Here is a 25,615-nt window from a genome sequence, read left to right on the forward strand (position 1 = left end):
TCGATGTCCTTTTGCAGTTGCTCACAATCATGTAACTTATTTAATACTTTATACAGTACATCCTCCGCAAACAGCCTTATCTCTGATTCTATTTCTTTACTCATATCATTTGAATATATAAGAAAACATAAAGCTCTAATTATACTGCCTTGAGGAATTCTCCTCTTAATGATTACAGGATCAGATAATGCTTCACTTCTAGTCCAGTTGCACTCATTCTTACCAGTAGTCTCCCATGATCTACCTTATCATATACCTTGGGTAGGTCAATCACGATACAGTCCACTTGACCTCCTCAATCTAAGATATCTGCTATATCTTGCTGGAACTCTACAAGTTGATCTTCAGGGAAATAACCTTTCCTAAACCGGTATTTCCTTCTAAGGAACAAGTTATTAATTTTGCCAAACATGCCTAATATAATTGAAAACAATACATTCCGAAAGTTTACATGAATTTCGCGTCAAACTGACTGGCCTGTAACGGTCGGCTTTATGTTATTCACACTTTTCTTTATATGCAGGCACTACAATATCAACACTCCACCAATTTCGTATAGCTCCTTCACGCAAACAGTAATCAAAGAAGTACTTCATATATGGTATCATATCCCAAACCATTGTCTTTAGCATACCCACAAAAAACTTATTAATTGCAACTGCCTTTCTAGTTTTCAACTTTCGTACCTTATTTAAATGTCTTTTTCATAGTAGGTAAATTTCAATACTTCGTTAGTATTAGTAACCTCCTCTGGACATTATCCTTGTAACGAACTGTCTTTACGTACTGCTGACTGAGTACTTCTGCTATCTGTAGATCCTCACATACACACTCCCGTTGTTCATTAGTGATTCCTGGAATGTCCTTCTTGGAACATGTTTCTGCTTTAATGTACCTATATATACCCTTCCATTTTTCACTAAAATTTGTATGACTGTCAGCTATGCTCGCTATCGTATTACCCTTAGCTGACTTCTTCCATAGATCGAATATCCAGTTCCTTCACTATCTCCTTACTTCACCAACCTTTCTAACTCTATTCCTTTCCAACCTGCACCTTCTTCTTAGTCGTTTTACTTCTCTGTTATAATATAGCGGATCTTCACATTTCCTTGCCGCCTTTAAAGGTACGTTACATGTTTTCACATTCCTCAACAATTGCCTTTAAACCCGTCCCACAGTCTGTTGACATTTTTATTTACTCTTTTCCACCGATCATAATTACTTTTTAAAAACTCCCTCATGCCTGTCTTATCAGCCATATGATACAACCTAATAGTCCTACTTTTACAGCCTTCCATTCTATTATATTTATTTGTAACTACGACAAAAAAAAGCTTCGTGATCGCTAATACCATCTATTACTTCAGTTTCTCTGTAGAGCTTATCTGATTTTACCAGCACCACGTCCGGAATATTCTTCCCTGTAGTTAGTTCAATCACTTTCATATTCAGCTGTCCTTCCCAGATGACCTTATCTGCGACTTTTTGGTCATGCTTCATCAGGTATTACGAGTGATAACGTTACCAAATGTCATCAAGTTAAAACTATAGTCAATTCTAAACTTCAAACAATCCAGTGTGGTTTTCCAGTTGAACCACACTAACCTGAAATGAGAGCTCACTGCAGTGTGAACTTGCGGTGCAATTCCTATATGACCCCGAAGTAGCTCGCTTCCATGCAGATAACAAATTGAAACTCATCCTGTTGGTTATTCTGATGACCTAAAACAAGTATCAAGAAGTATTTCATCTTTTTATTCTTCTCTACGCATCACTATGTGTTGTAATTTTCACAATATATTTTCTTATTACATAATGTGCTTTTCGACCAGTCCTACCATGCGAAGGTACGATTAATCACCTTATATAATATATTTCCTGAATGGAGAATGACAGTAAAAGCTCCGTAATTTCCTAAAAAATTGGGAGTGTCTCATCTGTATCAGTAAGGTTGGAAGGTTAGCTGAGAAATGAATATTTCTCAATCATTTAATAAAGACTGTTTATCAACAATTCATTTCGTGCACTTGAATTCAAATATGAAGAATATGATTGTGACAGAAATCTAATTACCATTACTGAATCGAGAGAGGTGTAAGTGAGCGGAAATTAAATGTCGCAATACATAATACAATTCATATAAAAGTGAAATGTTTCTCTGGGATGAAATTTCCTTCTGACAGCCAGAATCTCAGTCAACTAGACCACCTCTCCAAAACCATACTGTCGTTCTGCAGACTGAGCACGATAGAAGATGGAGATATTATTATATGTACTTCACTCCATTCATGTGTATGGTTGAATTATTTCCCAAATGGGGTTTCAATAACACAGACCGTAGCAGGTGGGCTAGCTATTGATTCACTTTTGTTAAAATAAGTGTGAAAATCGAAAAAGATATTTCTTAACATATTTTAAGACTGCTTTCAGGTTGGAATTATAAACTTATTTATGTTTATTTTTATTTTTGCAACTGTTAGTTTCTTCAGTCTGCCGAAACTATGATAACATATGGTAAGGGAATGATACCTGAAATAGAAACAAGGTAATCAAAAATAGGTATATTTCTCTTAGCAATGTTTTCTTTCTCAGGTAGTTTATACATATATTTATTCAAAATTAGTTTCAGCAGCTTGAATAACCCAAAAGTTATAAATTAACTGAGCCGAAACTGAAAAGAGTTGATTTCAGATAACACAAATTATATATAAACTTCCATTTTAACTTTAATTATAATTATCGTCATCACGCAAATATTCTGAAACATTTCTTAATTCAATTTAAATAACTTTCCGAGCTTTCTAAAGGACAGGATCGCTACTAGTGTTATATGAGTGGTTCGTTACCATAGTGTAACAAGTCCATGCGAAAATGTTTGAAGAAATGAAGCCTAGAAATTCTTAAACAGGTAAGCTGTTCCACTAAAGTACTAACATAAAAATAACTATGCCAGTATACAGTGAAAAACCAATAATTCGTTGCTTTCTTATATGTATAACTTAAGTATTAATTACATAATTAAAACAATATCTCTCCACGTGGATACATTAACTTCTTATTATTATTCTCCTTTATCTCAGCCTTTTCCCACATCACGTAGGGTCAGCGTTGCTTTGGTGGATTCTTCTCTTCCAATAATGTCTATCCAATGCCTCTTCCCTCTTCCAACATTTTTTTCTTAGGTCCCCTTCTATTTTGCCTTTCCATCTTATTGTTGGTCTTCCTTTCTTCCTTGACCTTTCAATTTCCAGGTTTCCAATTCTTTTCCCCACGCAGTCCTCTCCTCTTCTCTGCACTAGAATGATAGACACAATCGAGTGCTCGTGGGATCAACTCTGCGCATCATACGCATAAAATGGAGAAGCCATAAAACAAACATGGATGTAATTAATCAAGTTGCATAGGGAACACCATATCTGGCTAAGAAATTGTTACTAGTATTATTGAAACGTTAGGAATGATCCTAGTTTAAGTAGAAATAAGAAATTTATGTCTAACAAACGGAGAAATCTACAATAATTACACACAAATTACGAACTTATTCCAGGAATCCTTTATAAATCCGAGCTACAGACCCTTATCTTGCATGCTGTGTGTGAGAAGACAAGGCCACTGTCATAAAAAAATAAGTATATAATTTAGAAACTTGCTAATCTGATTACTCAATGACACAACAAATCACGACATTAAGAGAATTTTTCACAAATTAGTACCAGCCAATTTTCCATGAGTACTGAGAACAATCTTGGAAATTATACCGAATAGAAGATCTCAGATACTCTCAGGATCCAAACGAGATCCTTATAACGATGGCTTACTTCTAAAACGTCGTATGTACCAATTCCCTTTCTATCCATTATATTCCTTAAGACCGGTCACGGCTCCCAGTCTTATATGGACATGCAGTCCATCAGAACAATTTTCCTTGTGTTCATTTTCCCATGATTATATGTAAAAGAAAATGAACTTTAGTTACATTATACTGTGGGAGTGCGTAAAATTCGCTTGCACACAACATCCTTACAGTAAGGTATGGTAAGGTCCATTGTTCTTTACACGTTAAAGCAGGAAAATGTACACGACGAAATATATTGTGATGGACTGCACATAAATACGTGGCTGGGAGGCGGGACCAGTCCTAAGGAATAAAATGGGTAAGAAAGCATTGGGACATGCGACGTTTCAGAAGTAAGTCATCGATATTGAGATTGATGCTTTCACGGCCAGTAATTATAGACATGCTAATAAGCTTTTTTGCTTTTGCCATTTCAAGAAACAATGTGACATTCTTTACGTTTCACAGAGAACTTTGCTCCACGTCTACAGAAGAAAATATCGTCTGTTCACGAGTAAGACTTCTCTAATAAATGATGGTTCGAATTAGAGCATGGTATATCGTTGTTCTATAGTAAATGGTACTTTCGTTCGTCACTGGATGGCTCACAGTGCGCTAGCCTTCCGACCTTCAGTAAATATGTTTTTGTTCTATCGTATGTGCTTGCGAAGTGAACTCCGCACTGTACCGTACTGTAGGAATGTATGTTTGCATGGCGTATTTAGGCACTGCTACAATATAATGTACTTAATGTTCATTTTCCTGTACACATTCACATAGGAAAATAACCACAAAGAATATTGTTCTGATGGACTGTATATTCCATAAGCGCCTGAGTAGCGCGACAAGTCGTAAGGAAAATAACGGATAGGAAGAGCTTTGTGACAAGTGAGGTATTGTTCCTTTACAGACGATATTTCTCTTTTATGCTAAGGACATAAATTAATGAACTTGACGAAACCCCAACAATTTTATTGGTAGTGTCTGTAATAATAATAATAATAATAATAATAATAATAATAATAATAATAATAATAATAATAATAATAAACCCCGTGTGGGGATTTACCGGTTACCTCCATCGGGCGCGTCCCATTGGAATTGGGGAAGCTCGCTGGCTCTGCCGCCAGCAGAGTCAGAGGGTAGTAGGGAAATAAAATACCACCATGAAAAAAAAACTGGTCCCTTGCCAGAGTTACGGCGAAGACTCGTAAATGACCAGAAGCCAGAAAACATCTTGATGCAACCTCCAGGACTAACAACCCTAGTTGTAAAAGGATGGGTACCCGTCCAAAGCAAAGTCAAGTCAAAAAGCATGATGGCACAACATTTCAAGAAACATACCCCAGGGGGTAAATCTTCGGATAAATCCCTCGTCGTGAACGCCACGGCCCACGAGTCTCGTTCGGATTCTGGGGGAGACTCGATATCATGCAAGAGACGAGTCGGAGCGTCTCGGTGAATCCCGAAGAGTCAAAAACTTAGGCCAAAATCTAAAACCTTTCTAGCAACTTTCAACATGAATTCACTTATACAAACTGGCAAGCTGAAAACCCTCACCAAAGCTCTTCACGAAAATCAGATATCCATAATGGCCCTACAGGAAACAAGGTACCCAGATGAAGAGATTTTTGAATCCGAAGGCTACCGATTTTTCAAGAGCAAAGCGCAAAGAGCAATCCTCAACGGAGCTGTGATGCTTGGAACCGCGTTTGCTGTTAGAACCAAGATCCTTAAATTGGTTGCAAATTTCGAACCTGTGAATGACAGATTGTCTATACTCACAATTAAATGCGCGAACAAAACCTACGCCCTAGTTAACGCACATGCTCCTACAAACGATAAGAACAAGTCTGATCCAGACGAAGTTGATAATTTCTGGGACCTACTGGATGAAAAATTAAACAAAATCCCCAAACACCATGTCAAGCTTCTTTTTGGTGACTTCAATGCCCAACTAGGTCGTGAACAGAAGTACAAGAAAGTTATAGGAAATTACCCTGCTCACAAAAAACCAATCCCAACGGCAAAAGACTGGTGTCCATTTGCGAAAATCACAACCTGCAGGTCATGTCGACCCACTTTCGCCATCTACCCAGAAAGCAAATGACTTGGCGTTCTCCCGTTCAAGCTCTCGGAGAGTTCCAAATTGACCATGATGCAATCTCCAGGAGAAACAGCCCTGAGATTATGAATGTCAAGGTAAAGAAAGACATCAATGTGGCCTCAGATTATTATATGCCTCTTATCAAATTCAAACCAAATCCCGCAAACACAAGGAAGACAACCAAACAGATCACACGCTTCGACAATGATAAACTTCTGCAAAGGTTCGAGGAGTTCCAGGAGAAGGCTAGACCAAATGACTGTGACTTTAACAACGCCTAAAGTTTCCTTGTTGAGGCCGCCAAAGACGTTGCAGAAATCAAGAGAAGCAAAAAGCATGCCTGTTGGAATGGTAACTGCGAATCAGTCCTCCAAGAAAGACTCAATGCGTGGAAACAGTACTACTCTACGAAATCAGAAAATGATTGGGAAACCTACAAAACCCAACGTGCCCAAGCAGCTAGGGTGTTCAGAACTGAGAAACGTAAATACGAAAAATCTCTCATTGAAAAGATAGAACAAAACTTTAGGAAGAATGAAAGCAGAGAGTACTACAGAGCCTTCAAACGCAAACTCACTGGCTATAAACCACCATCTCTATGCTTTGAGCGAGAGGACGGCACACTGGCGACGTCAAATGAAGAAAATTGCAGCATTCTGGCAGATTACTTCAAGAATTTACTTAATTGCTCTAAACCGCAAAGCGCCATTGAGACCAAGGAACCCTTACTCAAGTACCCAGATTCCAGACCACTCGACAGAGATGAAATCAAGCGCCACATTGCCCGTCTCAAGAATAACTATGCGTCGGCGGAAGACTCAGTAGTAGCAGAACTATGGAAATATGCCCCAGAGGAATCACTTGATATCTTGCAAAAGCAAATAGAAGAAATTTGGAACAAGGAGACTCTACCCGAAGATTGGAAAATAGCTTTGATCCATCCATTACACAAAAAAGGCAGCATGAAGAACATCAACAACTACAGAGGAATATCTTTGCTTACAAAATTCTATCACTTGCCATCCTGGAGCGTTTGGAAGCACAAGTCGAACATGAAATAGGTGAATACCAAGGAGGGTTCAGAAAAGGTCGCTCAACAGCTGAACAGATCCAAAATATAAAAACGACCATCAGATATTGTACACTAAGGTCCAAGCATTATGTGTCCGTCTTTGTGGACTTTAAGAAAGCGTACGACTCCATTGACCGGAAAGTCCTGCTAAACATCTTAAATGAATTTGGAGTTGATTTGAAACTGCTGGCATTAATTAGAGCCACCCTGACCGATACAAAATCCAAGGTGAAGTTCCACGGATGTCTCTCGCATTCCTTTGACATCAAAACAGGAGTCCGACAAGGTGATGGGCTATCCCCGATACTCTTCAACTGTGTTCTTGAAAAGATCATCAGAACCTGGCGGGTGAGATTACAGGAAACCAACTACAGTCCATTGAGAATAGGAATCAAATCCAAGGGGATCGCAACAGACTGCTTAGCATTTGCCGTTGACATTGCTGTTCTCTCAAACGACATAGAAACAGCTAGAGCTCAAGTTGAAATTTTAAAGGAAATTTTCCGAACAAACTGGTTTGCAGATATCGTTTGAGAAAACACAAGTAATGACTAACATCAAAGAGGCTGCACCAAAACTCCATACACAATACGCGGACATCACCCGAGTAGGCAAATTCAAATACCTGGGTGAGATCATCATGAAAAATGGACTGGACAAAGAAGCACTTCAGGAGCGAGTACGCAAACTGGAAATAGCCTACCAAACATCCCGCACAATCTACAACAAGAACTGCCTTTACCAAAACACCAAGATTCGTCACTATGAAACAGTTCTGAAGCCAGTAGTTCTATATGCAGCCGAAACCCTGTCTCTAAATGCTAACAAAGGACTCCTTGAAGAACTGGAGAAAAGAGAACGCAAAATTGTGAGAGGAATCTTGGGATCAAAGTACAGAAATGGAATCCATCAAAAGAGATCCAACAAGGAAGTCTACAGCAAAATAGAGAAAATTACCGACACAATTAGAAAAGGACGGGGACGATTTTACGGTCATCTGAAAAGAATGGACGGAAGAAAGTTAACTAAAGAAATCTTTCACTTTTTTGATTCAAACCCCAAAACCACAATTCCCTGGTTTAGAAATACCAAAGAAGACCTGCAAATGCTACATATCTCAGCTGAAGACGCCCTTAATAGAGATCTCTTCCGCAAGAAAATATTGACGAACGGGCTAAACCGAGACGAGCAACCGAAGAGAAGACACGGTGCCCCTTGGACAGAGGAGCGTAAGCAGGCCCACTCACAAAGAATGAGAGAAATTTGGGCTCTGAAGAAGGCCAAGATCAGTATCAAATGCAACAAGACTTAACGTGGTCCTTGATGGCCCCAGCGATATATATATATAAAAAATAATAAACACTTAAATGCCACTGACGCCGTCACGAGCAAATCCCTCTTGAGTCCGACTCGTTGGCTGAATGGTCAGCTTACTGGCCTTCGGTTCAGAGGGTCCCGGGTTTGATTTTCGGCCGGGCCGGGGATTTTAAGCTTCATTGGTTAATTCCATTGGCCCGGGGGCTGGATGTTTGTGCCGTCCCCAACATCTCTGCAACTCACACACCACACATAACACTATCCTCCACCACAATAACACGCAGTTAATTACACATGGCAGATGCCACGCACCCTCATCGGAGTGTCTGCCTTACAAGGGCTGCAGTTGCCTAGAAATAGCCACACGAAATTATAATCCCTCTTGCGAACATGAGAACAGGAGGGTGACTTACTATTAAAGTTGGTAAGTTCCAGTATGAGAAAGAAACATTTTCGACTTTCGAGGATCAAGTACTCTAATGTGGTTAATGTCACATAAGATCAAGACCTCACTAAGATAGATCAGATAAGGAAGTTGCAGGATTAATGCCTGACACTGGAACTTGACCTTCAAGAAAATTTCTCAAGATTGGTTTATCAGGTGTTAGGCCTATATATATTGTCTTTCTTCGCCCACTTCAAACATTTATACCAAATTGTTTCTCACACAAATAGGTGGCAATTATTGCTCCATTTATACGGTACCTAGTTAGCATTGTAGTTTAGTTGTTGGCTTTCCACCTGAACAGCGGCTTAATTTTCATGTAAACCATGTTAAATATCAGTGAAAAAGTTTAACGGTTTATTGTAGATAGAAGCTGCTTTAGTGAGAAAATGATTGACCGGGATATGATCTTGTGATAGGGAATTTCCTCGAAGTCATCAGTTACATTTCTTTTGACACAATGTTTAAAAGAAAACATTTTTAAGCTGGTCATTCTTTTTTTCACAATTATATTTTTCTAGCTTACGTAGACATATTTATCAAACACTTGGTTACTGACGACATAATAGATTAACCAGTACCCGTGTTTCGCCCATTTCATCAAACGTTTAGGAACGTACATGAAGAATAATTATTAAGTCCGAGTATGTGACTTTGTGTCCTTAAATGCTACTCTGAACACTTACATTGCGAAATATGTTAGTCAGAACTGTATGTGTATCTGCATGGAGTTGTAAGTTGTGTTACCTGTGAAACCTTCACATAATCATTGTTTATCAGTTCCATATATCTATAACATTAACGTCTTTCGTCAGAAAGGTACACACATTCTATGTAAGTCTTTGTTTTCATAACAATGAAGAACTCCTTTATGGATTAAGCTAACTGCACAAGCAGTGATGGCAAACTCTGTTACAATGTAATATAATTGCCATCATAATTATTACTAGGGATGTGTCGATACCAGATTTTCTCGATACTCTATCTCGATACCAATACACGATATTTTCTACGATACCCGATACTTCGATACTCGATACCATAATTTCTACTTCTAATTTCAAAACAAAATAGAATGTTGGGAGAACTGTGTAATGCCAATGAAATTAATTAGGTGCACATATTTAATGAGACAAAATTTAAAACCATTAGTTTACATAGTTTTAAACTCTACATTAGACACTGGAAAGCAAAATGCGTTTTCGAAACAGTCCACTTTTATAAGTTTTTGTTAAAAAATACTAGCATTCTTGCACTTTCGGGGTCAAGTCTACTTATTTTTCTGTCACATATGGGTCCTGCTGTGCTAAATATTATTTCAGAGAAAACTGTTGCAGGTGGAATACACAAATATTTAGCGGCTAAATTTCTCAGTTTTGGAAATTCTGAACTTGTTTTCCGGCAGTCCAGTGCGGTAGAAAGAGGAGGTGACAAATTGTCGTTGAGATATGCAGTGATTTCTTCTTGGGAACTGTTAACTAGCAGTGAATCTGACACAAGATTATTTTCTTGCATAATGTTACTGTACAGGTACCATATTCCTGGCAATTTCTCTGGCTTTGCAGTAGGCGACATTCAAAATAAAATAAAGAAAAGTTTGTGAACTGATCGATTTTTACGAGCATGTCAGTATTACACGACTATCTCTACATAGGAATTCGAAAATCTAAAGAAAATAATATTTACCTCATCATTTTTGGATGCAGGCCATTCATCTTGGTTAGCAAGGTCCACCAGTCAGTCCATAGCACAACTGAGAGCACTGCGGCAGCGAAAAACTTATCCTTCTGAGCGGGGATCCAACAGCGTTGCAATCGTATATATTTCATTTTCTTCAATGGATTTATACCTCACATTAATTTCATCCAACAATGACTGTCGAACAGTCGCAATTCCTGATCTATTGTCTGACGGCTTTTCCAATTCATAAATAACACTGTTCACAACGGGTATCAATTCGGACACTGACATTGGAAGTGAACTTATGGCGAGAGTTACTTGATCGAAAATATTTAATGTGTAAATCTGTATATTAACATGATCCTACTGCGATACTGTAAGATTCACTGGCAAGTAAAGATCAGAGGAGGCAAGAACTTGGCCCTCCTTTGCTGCTGAAGTCTTCTTAGCATGTGTAGAGTTGAATTCCATCGCGTAGGTTTATCCTGAATCAAGCGGTTTTGTGGTAAAGAAAGATGCTTCTGTGCCGCTTTGAGAATCTCAGTAGAGTTCGAGGAATCTTTTAAACTCCCAACTAGTTTCCTGCATGACGAAATGAGACATACCATATTTTTTGAAGTGAAATGTCCATGATTCAAAAAAGAGTTGGAATGTATGAGCTAAACACGACAGGTGGGTAAAATTTCCTAACTTCATAGCATTTACAATATTGTGACCGTTATCATGAATCACGATCGTTAATTTATCAATTAAACACCGTGTTTCTAAAATTTTCTTTAAAATATTTGCTATTTTTACACCTGTGTGGCTCACTTCTTCAAATGGTATCACTTCAATGCATATATATGTTTAAGATGATAATCCAGGTTCACAAAATGAACGGTGACACATAAATAATCGTCGCAGGCTGTTGATGTCCACATATCCGTCGTAAGAGTTACGCTGTTCACATTTTGGAGCTCTTTTCTTGTAGTTCTTTCCATTTCCTCGTAAAGTTCTGGAATTATTTGATTAGATATTTGCTTACGAGAACGCATAGCACATCAAGGTTCAAGATACTTAATCAACTCCTTAAATCCTACATCCTCAACAATGCTGAATGGTTGATTATCTTAGCATGCCACTGTAGCAATTTTTCTGGTAATTGTCTTCGACCGAAAATAACCTGGTTTAAATGCAGATTTCTTGATCATAAATAATTGGAGTGTCGGTTGAGACTGTTGAAGGAATGATGGTGATGATGATGCCGATGTCGTCGATGACCGAGAAAGAAGACTCACAGGCCCATCTACTATTACTTTTTCAGAAGTTATATTCCCACATCCGCAGATTTTTTTATTGAGATATTCTGAAAAAACAATTTTGTGCACTGATGTTACATGTTTTTTAGGTTAGTAGTGTTGTGAGAATTTCCACCACTCGGAAAACTCGTTTTACCAATGCAACACATGGCGTGATCATCACAATGGGGGTCTATTTGAAGATTGTACCACAATTCTTTCATATTGAACGAAATGAAGATGGTACGATACAATGAAACGAAACACGCGTAGTCTGAGCAAGTCCTCTGTTCCCCCTTCCCGTCACGGTACTCTTTCTCCACCACAACCGGCTTATTATTAACGTCGTGCATCTATCTGACAAATACTTCATTCTCAACTATTGTAACATCAAAATAAATTACTTCCTTTCACGTCATTGTACTTTCATTACGTACCGTACCTATTTATTCCTTTATTGATCATGCAAAACCTACAGATTACTGTTAAATACCGAGGCAAGAGAAGCAAGGTTTATTTTTATTTCATAGAGCAATTTGTGTGAGGTACATGGGGACTTACAACGAAAAGTATGACGACATAAGTATACGATTCCGCTCTCGTGCAATGACTGACGGTGGCAGTTTCTCTCAGTTCAACAAGCTGAAAACCCACCTGTGAGTTGGTTTGCAAAACACAGTGTTTCCAGCAATGTCGTAAATGCTGTCTCTTCATTCCGAAGGTAAAAACGAACTCATGATCCCTTCATGAAAACAATTCTTCAGGTAGATAATACAAAGCACACATTATTATTATTATTATTATTATTATTATTATTATTATTATTATTATTATTATTATTATTATTATTATTATTATTATTATTATTATTATTATTATTATTATTTGGAGTACTATAAGGATTCTATACCAATACCGTATTAAGGCCCTTCCTGCTTTACTTACAGTGAGTGCATTGTTCGAACTGAGCTGACATATAGGCCTACTGACGAACAGTCGAACGCACAAACGTTTTCTGCCACATAAACCTGCCATGCAGCTTAATTGAGTTACCTTTTGTTTCACTTTACTTATCGCCTTGATTGCTTATTTACATAACTCACTTTATTAAAACTAAATTTACAGCGACTCTAGGAAGACTTGTCGTCAGAATCCCTCACGACATATATAAACAACCACAGGCCAGCATATACAATATGGCACCACACGTAAACATACGAATTCCTTTAAATTACGAGCGAGCCGTGTAAACACTGTACCGGTACGTGGAAACGGCGGTCAGCTGCGCCGATTTTTTCAACACTTCTTCCACAGTCCACAGCGGATTCTCATCTCCCAGGCTACTGTAAACGTTCAGAACAATTTGTTTAGACTTACTACTTAATTCCTCACCGCCCCCCCCCCCCCCCAACTTTACTTAGCTTTAAACTATTTCACAGGTGATTCAAGCGTTACAGCATCACCCACGTTTTGGACACAGCTGGCAGCCATTATGAATACTGAGCATGCTATTGCAGCCAGTATAGCCAACAATTTTCTTGGACCCATCTTCAACGTCGTAAAAATTATGCGAACTAAACAGCTATGAAATGAACTCGAACAAAGCTTAAAAGTACACAATGCAATAAGATATCAAGCTCATGTTAAATAATTATTTATTATGCTAGACACACCACCAAGAACAATAACTATTCAAAGTCATCTACGTACGAAATGTAAGAGTTGGTAACGAAACTGAATAACATACAACTTGTGAAATATTTTACATACCTTTCCAGGACAACAATGTTTAATTGGTTAAGTCAGTTCACCAGAATATCTAACCAAACTGAGGGAAGATCCTGACTGGAGCAACAAGCAACAAACATAGGAACTATTTACCGATGCGGAAGCCTCATCACCGACTAGAAGTCTTGTTACCATCAAACGGACCGCTTAGGTCTTGAGTTGACTCTCAGTATAGTTATCTCCAGAGAAGTAAGTGAGGAAATTCAGAAATTAAGGTAATGAGGACCAACCCCAGGCGCGGGGAAATTCCTAGCAGCTGCAGCAGTGCTCCTGCAGATGATTCCCCCCTGACCTGACAGCTCTGGCATTCAAACATGACGATTAAGAGCGTACCAAAATAGACCGCTTCATGATTTGATAACATAATCAAGTGACGTATTTTCACAAGAAAGCTCTACCTGTAAGTTGATCTGTCAAATATTTGCTTTAGGAGGAGTTTAATTTTCCCCACAAGACAACAAAGGTAATTTTTCCATTGTTAGAAAATCACAAAGAAGCACTTTCTATGAAATTCAGCTCAACATGTAAATAGTCAGGTGTTTGCTTGACTTGCAGAGGTAATTAGATGTTTGGGTTTGCACTGAATAATCAAGAATTGAAGGAAGGGAATTCCTGACCGTATCTCCGTCTTCGTCTCTACTGCTTACGTGGTCATTGCGACCATATTAAAATGTTCTACTTGCGGCAGTAATATTTTGTGATTTTAAAATAATTTAAAAATTGCAGAATTACCACCGAAGTATCGAAAAGTATCAAGCTAATTTTCTTAAGTATCGTTCGATGTCGGTACCATGCAAGTATCGTATCAAGGTATCGAAAGTATCGAGGACCCATCCCTAGTTATTACCAATCAAGTATTGATTATATTTTTAATTAACATCCTTGGATTTATTTCCTTGTGTTTATGCAGTAACACAGACCCGCCATTGATTCAGATCTTCTGCCTACCTAGTTCATAACACATTTTGGACGCCATTATGCGATGTACACTTTAAGTAATTAATCTAGATTCAGATAAAAAAACCGAACTGGCCGACAATCGAACCCGGGAACCTCTGAACCAAAGGACATTACTCCGATCGTTCAGCCAAGAAGCCAGACTAATTATCTACTGACGTATAGTATGATTCATTTTTCTGACTCGAGGCGGGCTTTTTGTGCTCGTCCGCATACACTGATCTTCATTTACACGCAACACAACCAAAGGTAGTTACATAGTTACACAGTAAAAAATTTAACTACTTTATGTACCTTTTTGTTACTCAGAAATTAACAAATACCTGTGCAACACTAAGAACAGTAAGCAGTTGTTTTCCTTCACAGTTCGATTACTTTATTTTCCGAAGTATTTTATGTTGTGAAAAGACAATATCGCCTCAGGCCGTCATTGCAATCAGATCTCTCGGCAACGAAATCTTCGTGATTTCGCGCATTGTTACACTTGAAATCAGTTCAAGATAAACTGAAAGTTCAGTAATTCGAGTAGACCCCAGTCCACTCAGTTTTGATTCAGGGGTCTGCACAGTTTATTTTTTCTCTAAGGGTTGCACACTGATTAAAAAATGAACCGAGCAAGCATTTTGATTTACGCAACTGTTGATCATAGTAACGGGACCTCTAGTTTCACGTGGAATCCGAAACCATACAGCTGTAGGATTTCATTACAAAACTCTCACATAGATTCCCCGGGATTGAATGGCGGCGGCAGCGTTATTGGGAAGATAGTGTCGATGGCAATCGGCAATCACGACCCCCGCACGGATTCAACGGTACTCTTGCTATATAACCGCTTTTTAGATAACTCTGGTTTCATTTGTGGATATCTGGCCACTCACAAGGGAATCCTTCGGCATGATTCCCGGTACTGCAAGAGTTGTAAGAATGGCAGGAGGGCTGTTATGTGGTTAAGATGGTACATGCAGCTCACCTCCGTTGGGGGTGTACCTGCTAATTTCTGCACCACCACGATACGAGGACACGAATTTACTTAAAATAGATTACTCATATAATAATACTCCCTTTCACATATCTCCTATATTTCTCCAGATAATCTGAACATTACTATCACTGTCCCGGTTTGCAAGAAAGGAGACAGGTATTTTCCGTATCTGTATCATTTGTACCTATTTCATACAAAGTAAGATATTACTGCATGAAAATATAACTTTCACACTATTTTGTAAACAACAACCTCTTCAGTTCTTCATAATTTGAATTCAGGGCAGGGCACTCAAGAACTAAAGTGGTAGAATCTGTAGTCAAGGAAGTAATAGAAATCTTCGAGTCTTCCTATTCTAGGTCTTAGCAAAGTATTTGAATCTGATTATCATGAGATGCTACTTACGCAGTATACTATGGAATTAAGTAACTTGAACTGTCATTAGTCATTACACAGAGGAGGCAGTAGGTAGTTTTTGAAAACCAAAGATCAGAATTTATTACTTAACATCACCACGAGTGTAGTCCAGCTGTCAGACGTCGGGCCATTCGTTTTCTAGTTTATATTAATGACCTTTCAGTGAACTTGCCAGGAAAATCAACACTTTATGCCTATACCATTGCTCTCATAATCTATATATATAAAATAATTTGTCATGACTGACTGACTGACTGACTGACTGACTGACTGACTGACTGACTGATTCATCATCACCGAGCCAAAACTACTGGACACAAAGAAATGAAATTTTGGGAATATATTCATCTTAAGATGTAGGTGCTCGCTAAGAGAGGATTTTTGGATATTCCGTAGCTAAGGGGGTGAAAAGGGGGGTGAAATTTTAAAATGAGTGTATCTATATCTCAAAACTTTAAACGTTTACAGATGTAAAAAATGGTATTTAGAATCTTCTTTAAAATAAGGAAACACGTATTTTTTGTTCTCAGAAAATCCCAATAGGAGGGGGGAAAACTGTGAAAAAGGGGTTGAATGCCTTTAATCAGAATACCGGTACTTATATATCAGAAACTGAAGATATTACAGACCTGAAAATTGGTACTTTTGTTCTCTTTTGAAAATAAAGGAGCACATAATAATTTTTTGTTTATGGGAAATCTAATTAATGGGAGAGTGAAAATGGGGTTAATTTTTAAACTCTTAAAGTTTACAGATGTAAAAATTGGTGTTTAGAATCTTCAATAAATTAAAGAAACACGTATTTCTTTGTTTTCGGAAAATCCCAAGAGGAGGGGTGAAAAGAGGTGAAAAATGGGTCGAATGCCTTAATGAGGATACTTATATCTCCGAAACTGAAGATATTACAGACCTGAAAATTGGTGTTTGGGATCTCCTTTAAAAATAAAGAAACATGTATTTGTTTATTTTTGGAAAATCCAGTTAATGGGGCAGGCGGTGAAGACGGGGTGAATATTTAAAATGAGTGCATCTATATCTCAAAACTTTTAAAGTTTATAGATGTAAAATTGGTATTTAGAATCTCCTTTAAAAATAAAGAAACACATATTTTTTGTTTTCGGAAAATTCCGATAGGAAGGGTGGAAAAGTGTGAAAAATGGGTAGAATGCCTTTAATGTGGCTACCCATATTTTAGAACCTGAAGATATTAAAGACCTGAAAATTGGTGTTTGAGATCTACTTTAAAAATAAGGAAACAGGTATTTTTTTCGTTTTTGGAAAATCCAAATAATGGGGGTTGAAAAGGAGGGGGGGGGTGAATTTTTAAAATGAGTGGGTCTACATCTTAAAACTTTAAAAGTTTACAGATGTAAAAATTGGTATTTAAAATCTCCTTTAAAAATAAAGGAACACGTATGTTTTCTATAAATCCCAATAGGAGGGGGTGCAAAATGGTGAATAATGGGTTGAATGCATTTAATGAGGAATCATATATCTCAGAAACTGACGATATTACAGATCTGAAAATTTGTATATGGGACCTCCTTTAAAAATAAACACGTATTTTTTGTTTTTTTAAAATCCAATTGATGGCGGTTAAACAGGAGTGACAAATTGGGGTGAAATTTTCGAAAGACTATATCTACAGTATATCTGAGAAACATTAAAATGTTACAGACGTAAAAAGTGGGTATTTGGAATTTCCTGTAAATGTAAAGGAACATAGGTGATTTGTTTTTGGAAACTCGAGCTAAGGGGAAATAAAACGGGGTGAAATTTTAAAATGAGAATTTCTACAGTATATCTCAAAAACCTTAACATGTTACAGAAGTGAAAAATGGTTTTTTTTTGCTAGGGGCTTTACGTCGCACCGACACAGATAGGTCTTATGGCGACGATGGGATAGGAAAGGCCTAGGAGTTGAAAGGAAGCGGCCGTGGCCTTAATTAAGGTACAGCCCCAGCATTTGCCTGGTGTGAAAATGGGAAACCACGGAAAACCATCTTCAGGGCTGCCGATAGTGGGATTCGAACCTACTATCTCCCGGATGCAAGCTCACAGCCGCGCGCCTCTACGCGGTAATGGTATTTTTATCTCTATTAAAAATAAAGAAAAGTGTATTTTTAGTTTTCAGAAATACCACTGAGGTGGAAGGGGCGGGAGGGGCGTAAAAGTGACAGAAAATGGTGTTGAATTCTTTTAATTAGTCTACTGATATCTCAAAAATGAAGTTGTTACAGACGTGAAATTTGATATTTGAAATCTGCTTTAAAAGTAAAGAAATACGTATTCTCGGAAAATCCAATGAAGAGGGGGATGAAATAATTGAAAAATTACTTGACTTAATTGTATGAGAAAACATACAACTAATAAAAACTAAAGTTGTTACAGACGTGCAAATTTGTATTTGGATTTCCTTTAAAAACAAAGAAAACGCGTTTTGGGGGGGAAACCATCTTGGCGGGCGGGAGTGAAAAGGAGTTGAATTCCTTTCATGAGGACACATAACTAATAAATAAAAAACACTGAAGAAGTTAGAGTCGTAATAATTGGTATTTAGAAGATCCTTTACTATGAAGGAAACAAGTATTTTTCGCCGGAAAATTCACTTACGGGTGGGGAAGAGTGTGAAAGGAAGTGAAGAAAGTGAATTATTTTTATGCGGATACTTATATCTCAAAACTGAAGGTAATAGACGTCAACATTGGTGTTTGGAATCTCCTTTCAACATACAGAAACACTGCTTTTAATTTTTTGTTGGGGAGGGGGGGGGGGTAAATAAACTTAACGGTGGTGGTTTGTAAAAGGAGGTGAAGTCAATTGATTTTACTCCTCATAATGTACTTATAAGGAGCCTCCGTTGCTTATTCGGCAGCGCGCCGGTCTCTCACAACTGGGTTCCGTGGTTCAAATCCCGGTCACTCCATGTGATATTCGTGCTGGACAAAACGGATGCGGGACAGGTTTTTCTCCGGATAGTCCGGTTTTCCCCGTCATCATTAATTCCAGCAACACTGTCCAATATTTCATTTCATTTGTCACTCATCGATCATTGCCCCAGAGGAGTGCTTCGGCAGCCGGCACAGTTCCTATTGTCGCCGCTAGATGGGGCTTTATTCATTACATTCCGGACCCTGTCGAATGAATGGAAGCAGGCTGTAGATTTTCGAAGTACTTATTCTGATCATAAACCGATCATTCTTAATCTTTCCTGGGTTCGTTTTCAACAGCCATCTTTTCCTTCGGAGAACGTTCTTAGATCACAGTAGACTCTCCTGGCATATACATAAAAATTTAAACACATTTGAAATAAACGATAGGAATGCGATTGCCCGTCAAATTGTTCACCTCTATAATAAGGTCAATAATACACGGAAGTATGTCATTCGTATGGCCAGAAATCCCGCACACTTGCCTACGCGCGACAATGGTGCTGGTCACATTGTCAACAATGACAATGGCAGCAGATGCAATATACCGCCAAGTAACGGTCTTGAATCTTGCTGTGGGGTCCAGAACATTTTATGATAATAATAATAATAATAATAATAATAATAATAATAATAATAATAATAATAATAATAATAATAATAATAATAATAATAATAATAATAATAATAATAATAATAATAATAATAATGTTCTGTACCGTCGTGAAATGTGCGGACCGCGCTGGAAACGGGTCCTGAACGTATAATGACTAAGAATGCAGTCCGGCCGCGGGTTCATTAACGCCAAGGCATCCAGGACGACACCACGCCGGATCTCCTGAAGGATTTGATCCATATTAAAAATGCTTGTAGGAAAAGATTGCTAAGATATAGGGACCCAACTGACCGGGTGGAATACCTGGACCTAGCCCAGGAAGTACAAAATCGATTGCTGGAAGGAAATATTGAAAAATGGGAGGAAACTTGCCGTAATCTATTAGGAAACGAGTCAGATCGCGACTTTTGGCGGATTCTCGCAGAAAACGAGTCAGATCGCGAATTTCGGCGAATTATACATCTAAAACAATAAGCATTCAATTATAAATTTCAGTATAATACCTTAGCGAAGCACGGGTGTCTTGCTAGTAGGTAATAAAGTGTTGCCAAATGTCTTCCTCTTCTTTCTTAATCTGTTTACCCCTCAGGGTTGCTTTTTTCCCTCAGACTCAGCGGGGGATCCTACCTCTACCACCTCAAGGCAGTGTCCTGGAGCGTGAGACTATCGATCATGTGATACAACTGAGGAGGAGGACTAGTACCTCGCCCAGCCTGCCTCACCTGCTATGCTCAGCAGGGCCCTCTTGGAGAAATGGGACGATTGGAAGGGATAGACAAGGAAGAGGGAAGGACGTGGCAGTGGCCTTACGTTAGGTACCATCCCGGCATTTCTTTGGAGGAGAAGTAGGAAACCACGGAAAACAACTTCGAGGATGGCTGAGGTGCGAATCGAACCCTCCTCTACTCAGTTGACTTCCCAAGGCTGAGTGGACCCAGTTCTAGCCCTCGTACCACTTTTCAAATTTCGTGGCAGAGCCGGGAATCGAACACCTCTGGGGGAGGCGGATAATCACGCTAATCGCTCCAGAAAATAGATGGACTTTGGAGAAAGTACATAACAAAAGCAAGGAAGTGTCTGAGAAGTCTCTGGTGTAGTTGCAGGGGAAATACTTTTCTTAAATGGAGGTAAATCAGAAGAAATATATTTTCATCTAAACTATTCAAGATTTCGGCATTGGAGGACAACAGCACCACTTCAGTAAAATCTTCAGAAATTCATTTAGATTTTAAATTAAAATGTGGTGCTCACACACAGCAGCTTCGTAAGAAATTGGCCAGAGTGATATTTTTTTTTTGCATAAGTGTGTGAGTGAACCTGAGACAATGCTATTCTCAGGTTATGTACTGTGCTTTCTTATGTTCATAGCTATTACATGGGATGGTACTTAAGGATAACTCTACTGGTATAGGTGAGGTTATGGCAGGGAAAAGAAAGCTAATAGCTGTATTAGGGTGATTCCACAAATGGAATCGTGTAGGTTTGTATCTAGGAATATTGGCATATCCTTCAATTTACGTTTATCACGGTTTACTTGACATTAAAGAAAATCTTTCTAATTCACTAAGGGGGAGGGGGTGAAGAGAGGAAGTAAATTCACAAAACACAAGAAAGAGACACAACATAGACACACTTCATGTTAGGTAAAGGAAAACATTGAACTACCACAAATATAACGCGTGATTAATAAGTTTCAATTTGAGGGCGTTGCTGCAGTGGACATACAACATAGCGCGCATAGGACTATAAGCACGGACATGTAGGCAGTGTGTCAGTCGTGTCGTACCGAGTTGCGTGCATTAAATGCGGCCAAGTGAACTATGGCGACGTTATTACCAAATACGTCCACACAGGACCAAAGTGTTGTTATCCTGTCCTTGGCTGCCGAAGGATAGACACCGGTGGACATCCATCGAAAGATGGAGACTGTGTATGGAGCAGCATGTCTGCCGAAAACCACCGTTTTGAAATGGTGCACCATGTTCCATGCGGGTCGCGTTTCGTCACAAGATAACGGTCCATCTGGGAGGCCAGCCTCATCAATTACGGACAACAACAAGCGGGCGGTGGATGAGGCCTGTAGTCCTGACCTCTCGCCATACGATTATCACTCCTTCGGTTCACTCAAAAAGGCCTTGAATGGTCGACGCTTCCTGTCTGTCGAGGATGTGCAACAGGCGGTTACGGACTTCTTCACGCAGCAGGACACGCTGTTTTACCACATCTACAACCTGGTCGGTCGGTGGGATGAGAGGCTCAGTGCTCACAAAGATTTTGCCTCATTAGCATCCCGTCGAACGGAAACTTTTTGATCGCCCCTTATATTTAGGTACCAAGTCATTTAACAAACTTCGCCTAGAACTCCGAAGTAAACCAATAAAAGTATTTAAGAAGAAACTATAAGTCGCTTATAGCGAACAGTATTTACAGTATATCAATATTTGAGGTAAAATTGGCACATCGCCATAAAGAAATATGAATATGTAACCTAACATTCATATCAAATTCCAGGTCACACTGCCTAATGCTATACTTAACTATGTCCATTCACCATAATTCGAAGCTTCTTTTCCCTTGTCGTCTTTAATCTCTCCATATTTGTCATCACTGACACAGAGTAATAAATTAATTTGTTTACTTGTGCAAAGTGTAATCTTAATGTTAATCTGTGATCGACTTTTCAATGCAACTATATGCTGTTTATTGGCAACACATCATTCTAATATATTCTTAGATTTTTGCGAAATCGCGGTTAGGTACGTCATTCAGTCCAATAATTTTTAACAATTGTTCAATGATCAAAATATAATTTTAGAAATTAATTACAATTATCAACCCGCATACTGTAATATCCAGTCCTAATTACCATTGTGACGAATTTAAATTAACAGTTCATTTTGTTGTGAATTCACAAAGGGTACTTCTGCTGTTATGGCCGTTTTTCACAAATTATACAGACATTTCAGTTGGATTCTTACTGTCATCTATTCCTGAAATTATTTTGCATATTCATAGGCCAATAGCAGAATAATTTAACAATATTGTAATCTATGATATTATTAAGATTATATTTATTATTTACGAACTTTTTTATTTTAAGACAGGAGTCTAACAGGGTGTTATAGCATTGAACGCCAGTAATGTAGGATACGTATGTGAGTAGGTTAAAGTATGCATCTGTAATATCTGTATTTTGTAGTCAGTTCTTGCCAGAGCTCTGGAGCCATTTGAATTCATTATCGCGAGAATTCGTTACCTTATTCCAAATGATTTTCAGCAATTAATTACATATTAATTAATACAGTATTTTTATGCCGGCAAATAATAGTTATTCTGCTATGTAAAGCTTTTGATAAGAAAATTCCGTGTTTACCATTACGGGCAAGAATTAAAGAAAAATATTATACATTGTGAAACCAAATATCATTACTTTTCTATGTAAATGGTAAACTGGCTTTCTATTTAACAATGGGAAAAATACGTAGGCCAGCTATAATTAGATAACTGCATTCTTTTCGATCTTGTGTCCAATGAATCGCTATTTTTTGCTGGAAGGTTGACACGAACTTAGGAATGGTTGTCTTTTTTCAATTTTCAAATATATTACAGACAAAAAATTGATGATTACAATATCCTCAACCCTTATACACAGTATTTCGAAAACCATTGTCATAATCTGCTGCTGAAAACGCTCACTTTATACCACTTAGTATCCAATGGAAGGAATAACTTTACTTTCCTGCTCTTTTGCGTTGCACTAAACTATTCTTCGATGACGACGCTCATAGAGAAAAGGACTATAACTTCATGTGTAGTGGCCGTAGCCATAACTTGTATATTTTCCTGATATGAAAACGGATCCATGGTTGGATTCCAACTCGCCATATCCTGAATGCAAGTTCACTGCTATACGACTCGTGCAGTGCAGCCAACTCACTCAGTAATATATTCATATTGGGGCTACGGAATCACGAAGTTCCGTATCTATGGATCTGAATTTAACACGAAAATTATTGATAACTTAGAACGATTTTATCAGTCCTGTAGATTAAGTTCGTCGGTATCAAAGTAAATATGCTGTTCGGAGGGAGTGGCTGTAAAATCAAATAATGCTTCATTATTTCACATGAATGTTCATTAGAGAATGAAGATAGCATGAAGATAGCAACCTACCGCAATTCTCTACCCATAAAGAACAAGAGCCTCGGATCAGGTGCCTCTTCTTAAGCAAATAAAAAAGAATCTAGGTTGCCATCACAACACTGATGTTCACAAATTATGTTCTTGTTCAATTTGTTTAATTTCACGCTAATACAATTTTTAGGGCGAGGGGTCAGCTGGTTTGAAAAAATATTGAAAAATTGACGGTATTTTTGTGGTGTTTATTATTATTATTATTATTATTATTATTATTATTATAGTAGGATTAGTAATGGTGGTGGTGGTGTGGTGGTGGTAATAGCTCTTTTCAGGTTCAAATTAACGAGGTTTTCAACATTTTGAACATCGGGAGAGGAACTTCGTTATGACCGAAACTTAGTGATATTCAGAACATAACATGTTTATCTCCTTTTATCGTTCTGCTGAATGGCAGGTCCCGAGCAGGAAATTGGCAGTAGTTTCTCTGATGTTGTTTCTGTGATGAAGTGGGATGTACATTGTGGTTTGGGCATGGTCCAGGAGGAAACAAGGTCATTTTAAAGTATAATGAAAATAACAGCGGTGCGCAGAACCTTCTTCAGCTCACCTCCGATGGACATTAAATTTGTCCGCCAATAGATAACAGACCGTGTCATGTCATGTGGGCAGTGAGGACGTATTCCGTTAATTCTGCATACTTGGCAGAGCCGGAGACGTGTGATGGTACTGCGGAGAAGAGCGTGTGGGAGACATGAAATAGCAGTTCAGTTAGTGCCAACCAGATAGCTTGATGGTTGTGATTCATCAAAATGTGAAGACACGGAGGACCTTTAGTCACTTTTCCATCTAGAATGCACTAATTGTACATTGACTAAAACCTTCTCGATTCCGTGAAACAACTGGTCACTCCAGAGTAAAGTGTCAGTAGAAAACTATTTCTCAACAATGAATACCATTTCATGCCGGCCCCGTGGTGCAGGGGTAGCGTGCCTGCCTCTTACTCAGAGGCCCCTGGTTCGATTCCCATTCGGGTCAGGGATTTTTACCTAGACCTGAGGGCTGGTTCGAGGTCCACTCAGCCTACGTGATTAGAATTGAGGAGCCAACTGACGGTGATATAGCGGCCCCGGTCAAGAAAGCCAAGAATAACGGCCGGGAGGATTCGTTGAGCTGACCACATGACACCTCGTAATCTGCAGGCCTTCGGGATGAGCAACGGTCACTTGGTAGGCCAAGGCCCTTCAAGGGCTGTAGTGCCATGGGGTTTAAATACAATTTCATATGATTAAAATTACGTCAGTGACTGTATTCGAATAACACATAAATATAACGGAGTGTGGAAGTTGACGGTCTACTTGTGAATCTATCATCATGGACTTTAAGCAAAATCAAGTTCACCATAAAAGGATACATTAAATATTATATGTTAAAAGAATACATTAATATGGAAGAAAATTGCCCCTTAATATTAAAACTATACTGGGTTATTAGAGTTAATTGATGGGATTAGTTTCAGTCAGGCCATTCAAGGAAAAAGACGTAACCGAAAGAAACATGAAGTAGTATGGCCATTTATCACGACAAGTAGAAGTCTGTGCGAATCATCAGTGGATGTCCATTCCATCAGTAAAAAAGGGCCAGTAGGACCTCCAGCTATCTGTCCATCAACTGTTTAGAGGGGTTTGTAGATCCTAAAGAAAGACATATTCAAATGAATAATCGACATATACGAATAACACCTTGTGATGAGGAAAGACCCGAACTTTTTTAACTCGAACACACTTAACACACCTAATTACTACAGAATATAGCACATTTCTTGAACTCCTACAACACGAGTGAGAGAGGGTGGTACATTTATTTACCATCAGGCCCTTAAGTGGTCTCCTTTCTTATTGTTAATAGCTGTTGCATGTTTTCATGCTCATTTGCAAAAACGCGTAACCATTTCTCTTTTCATACTCTTTTTCCTGAGGTCATACGTGGTTTAAGCTTGAGAGTTAGGATGTTTATATAGAGAGGTAGACTTTTGGCAAAGGAAGGAAA

This window comes from Anabrus simplex, chromosome 2 (genome assembly GCF_040414725.1).
Source record: "Anabrus simplex isolate iqAnaSimp1 chromosome 2, ASM4041472v1, whole genome shotgun sequence".
In the NCBI taxonomy this organism is placed as follows: Eukaryota; Metazoa; Arthropoda; class Insecta; order Orthoptera; family Tettigoniidae; genus Anabrus; species Anabrus simplex.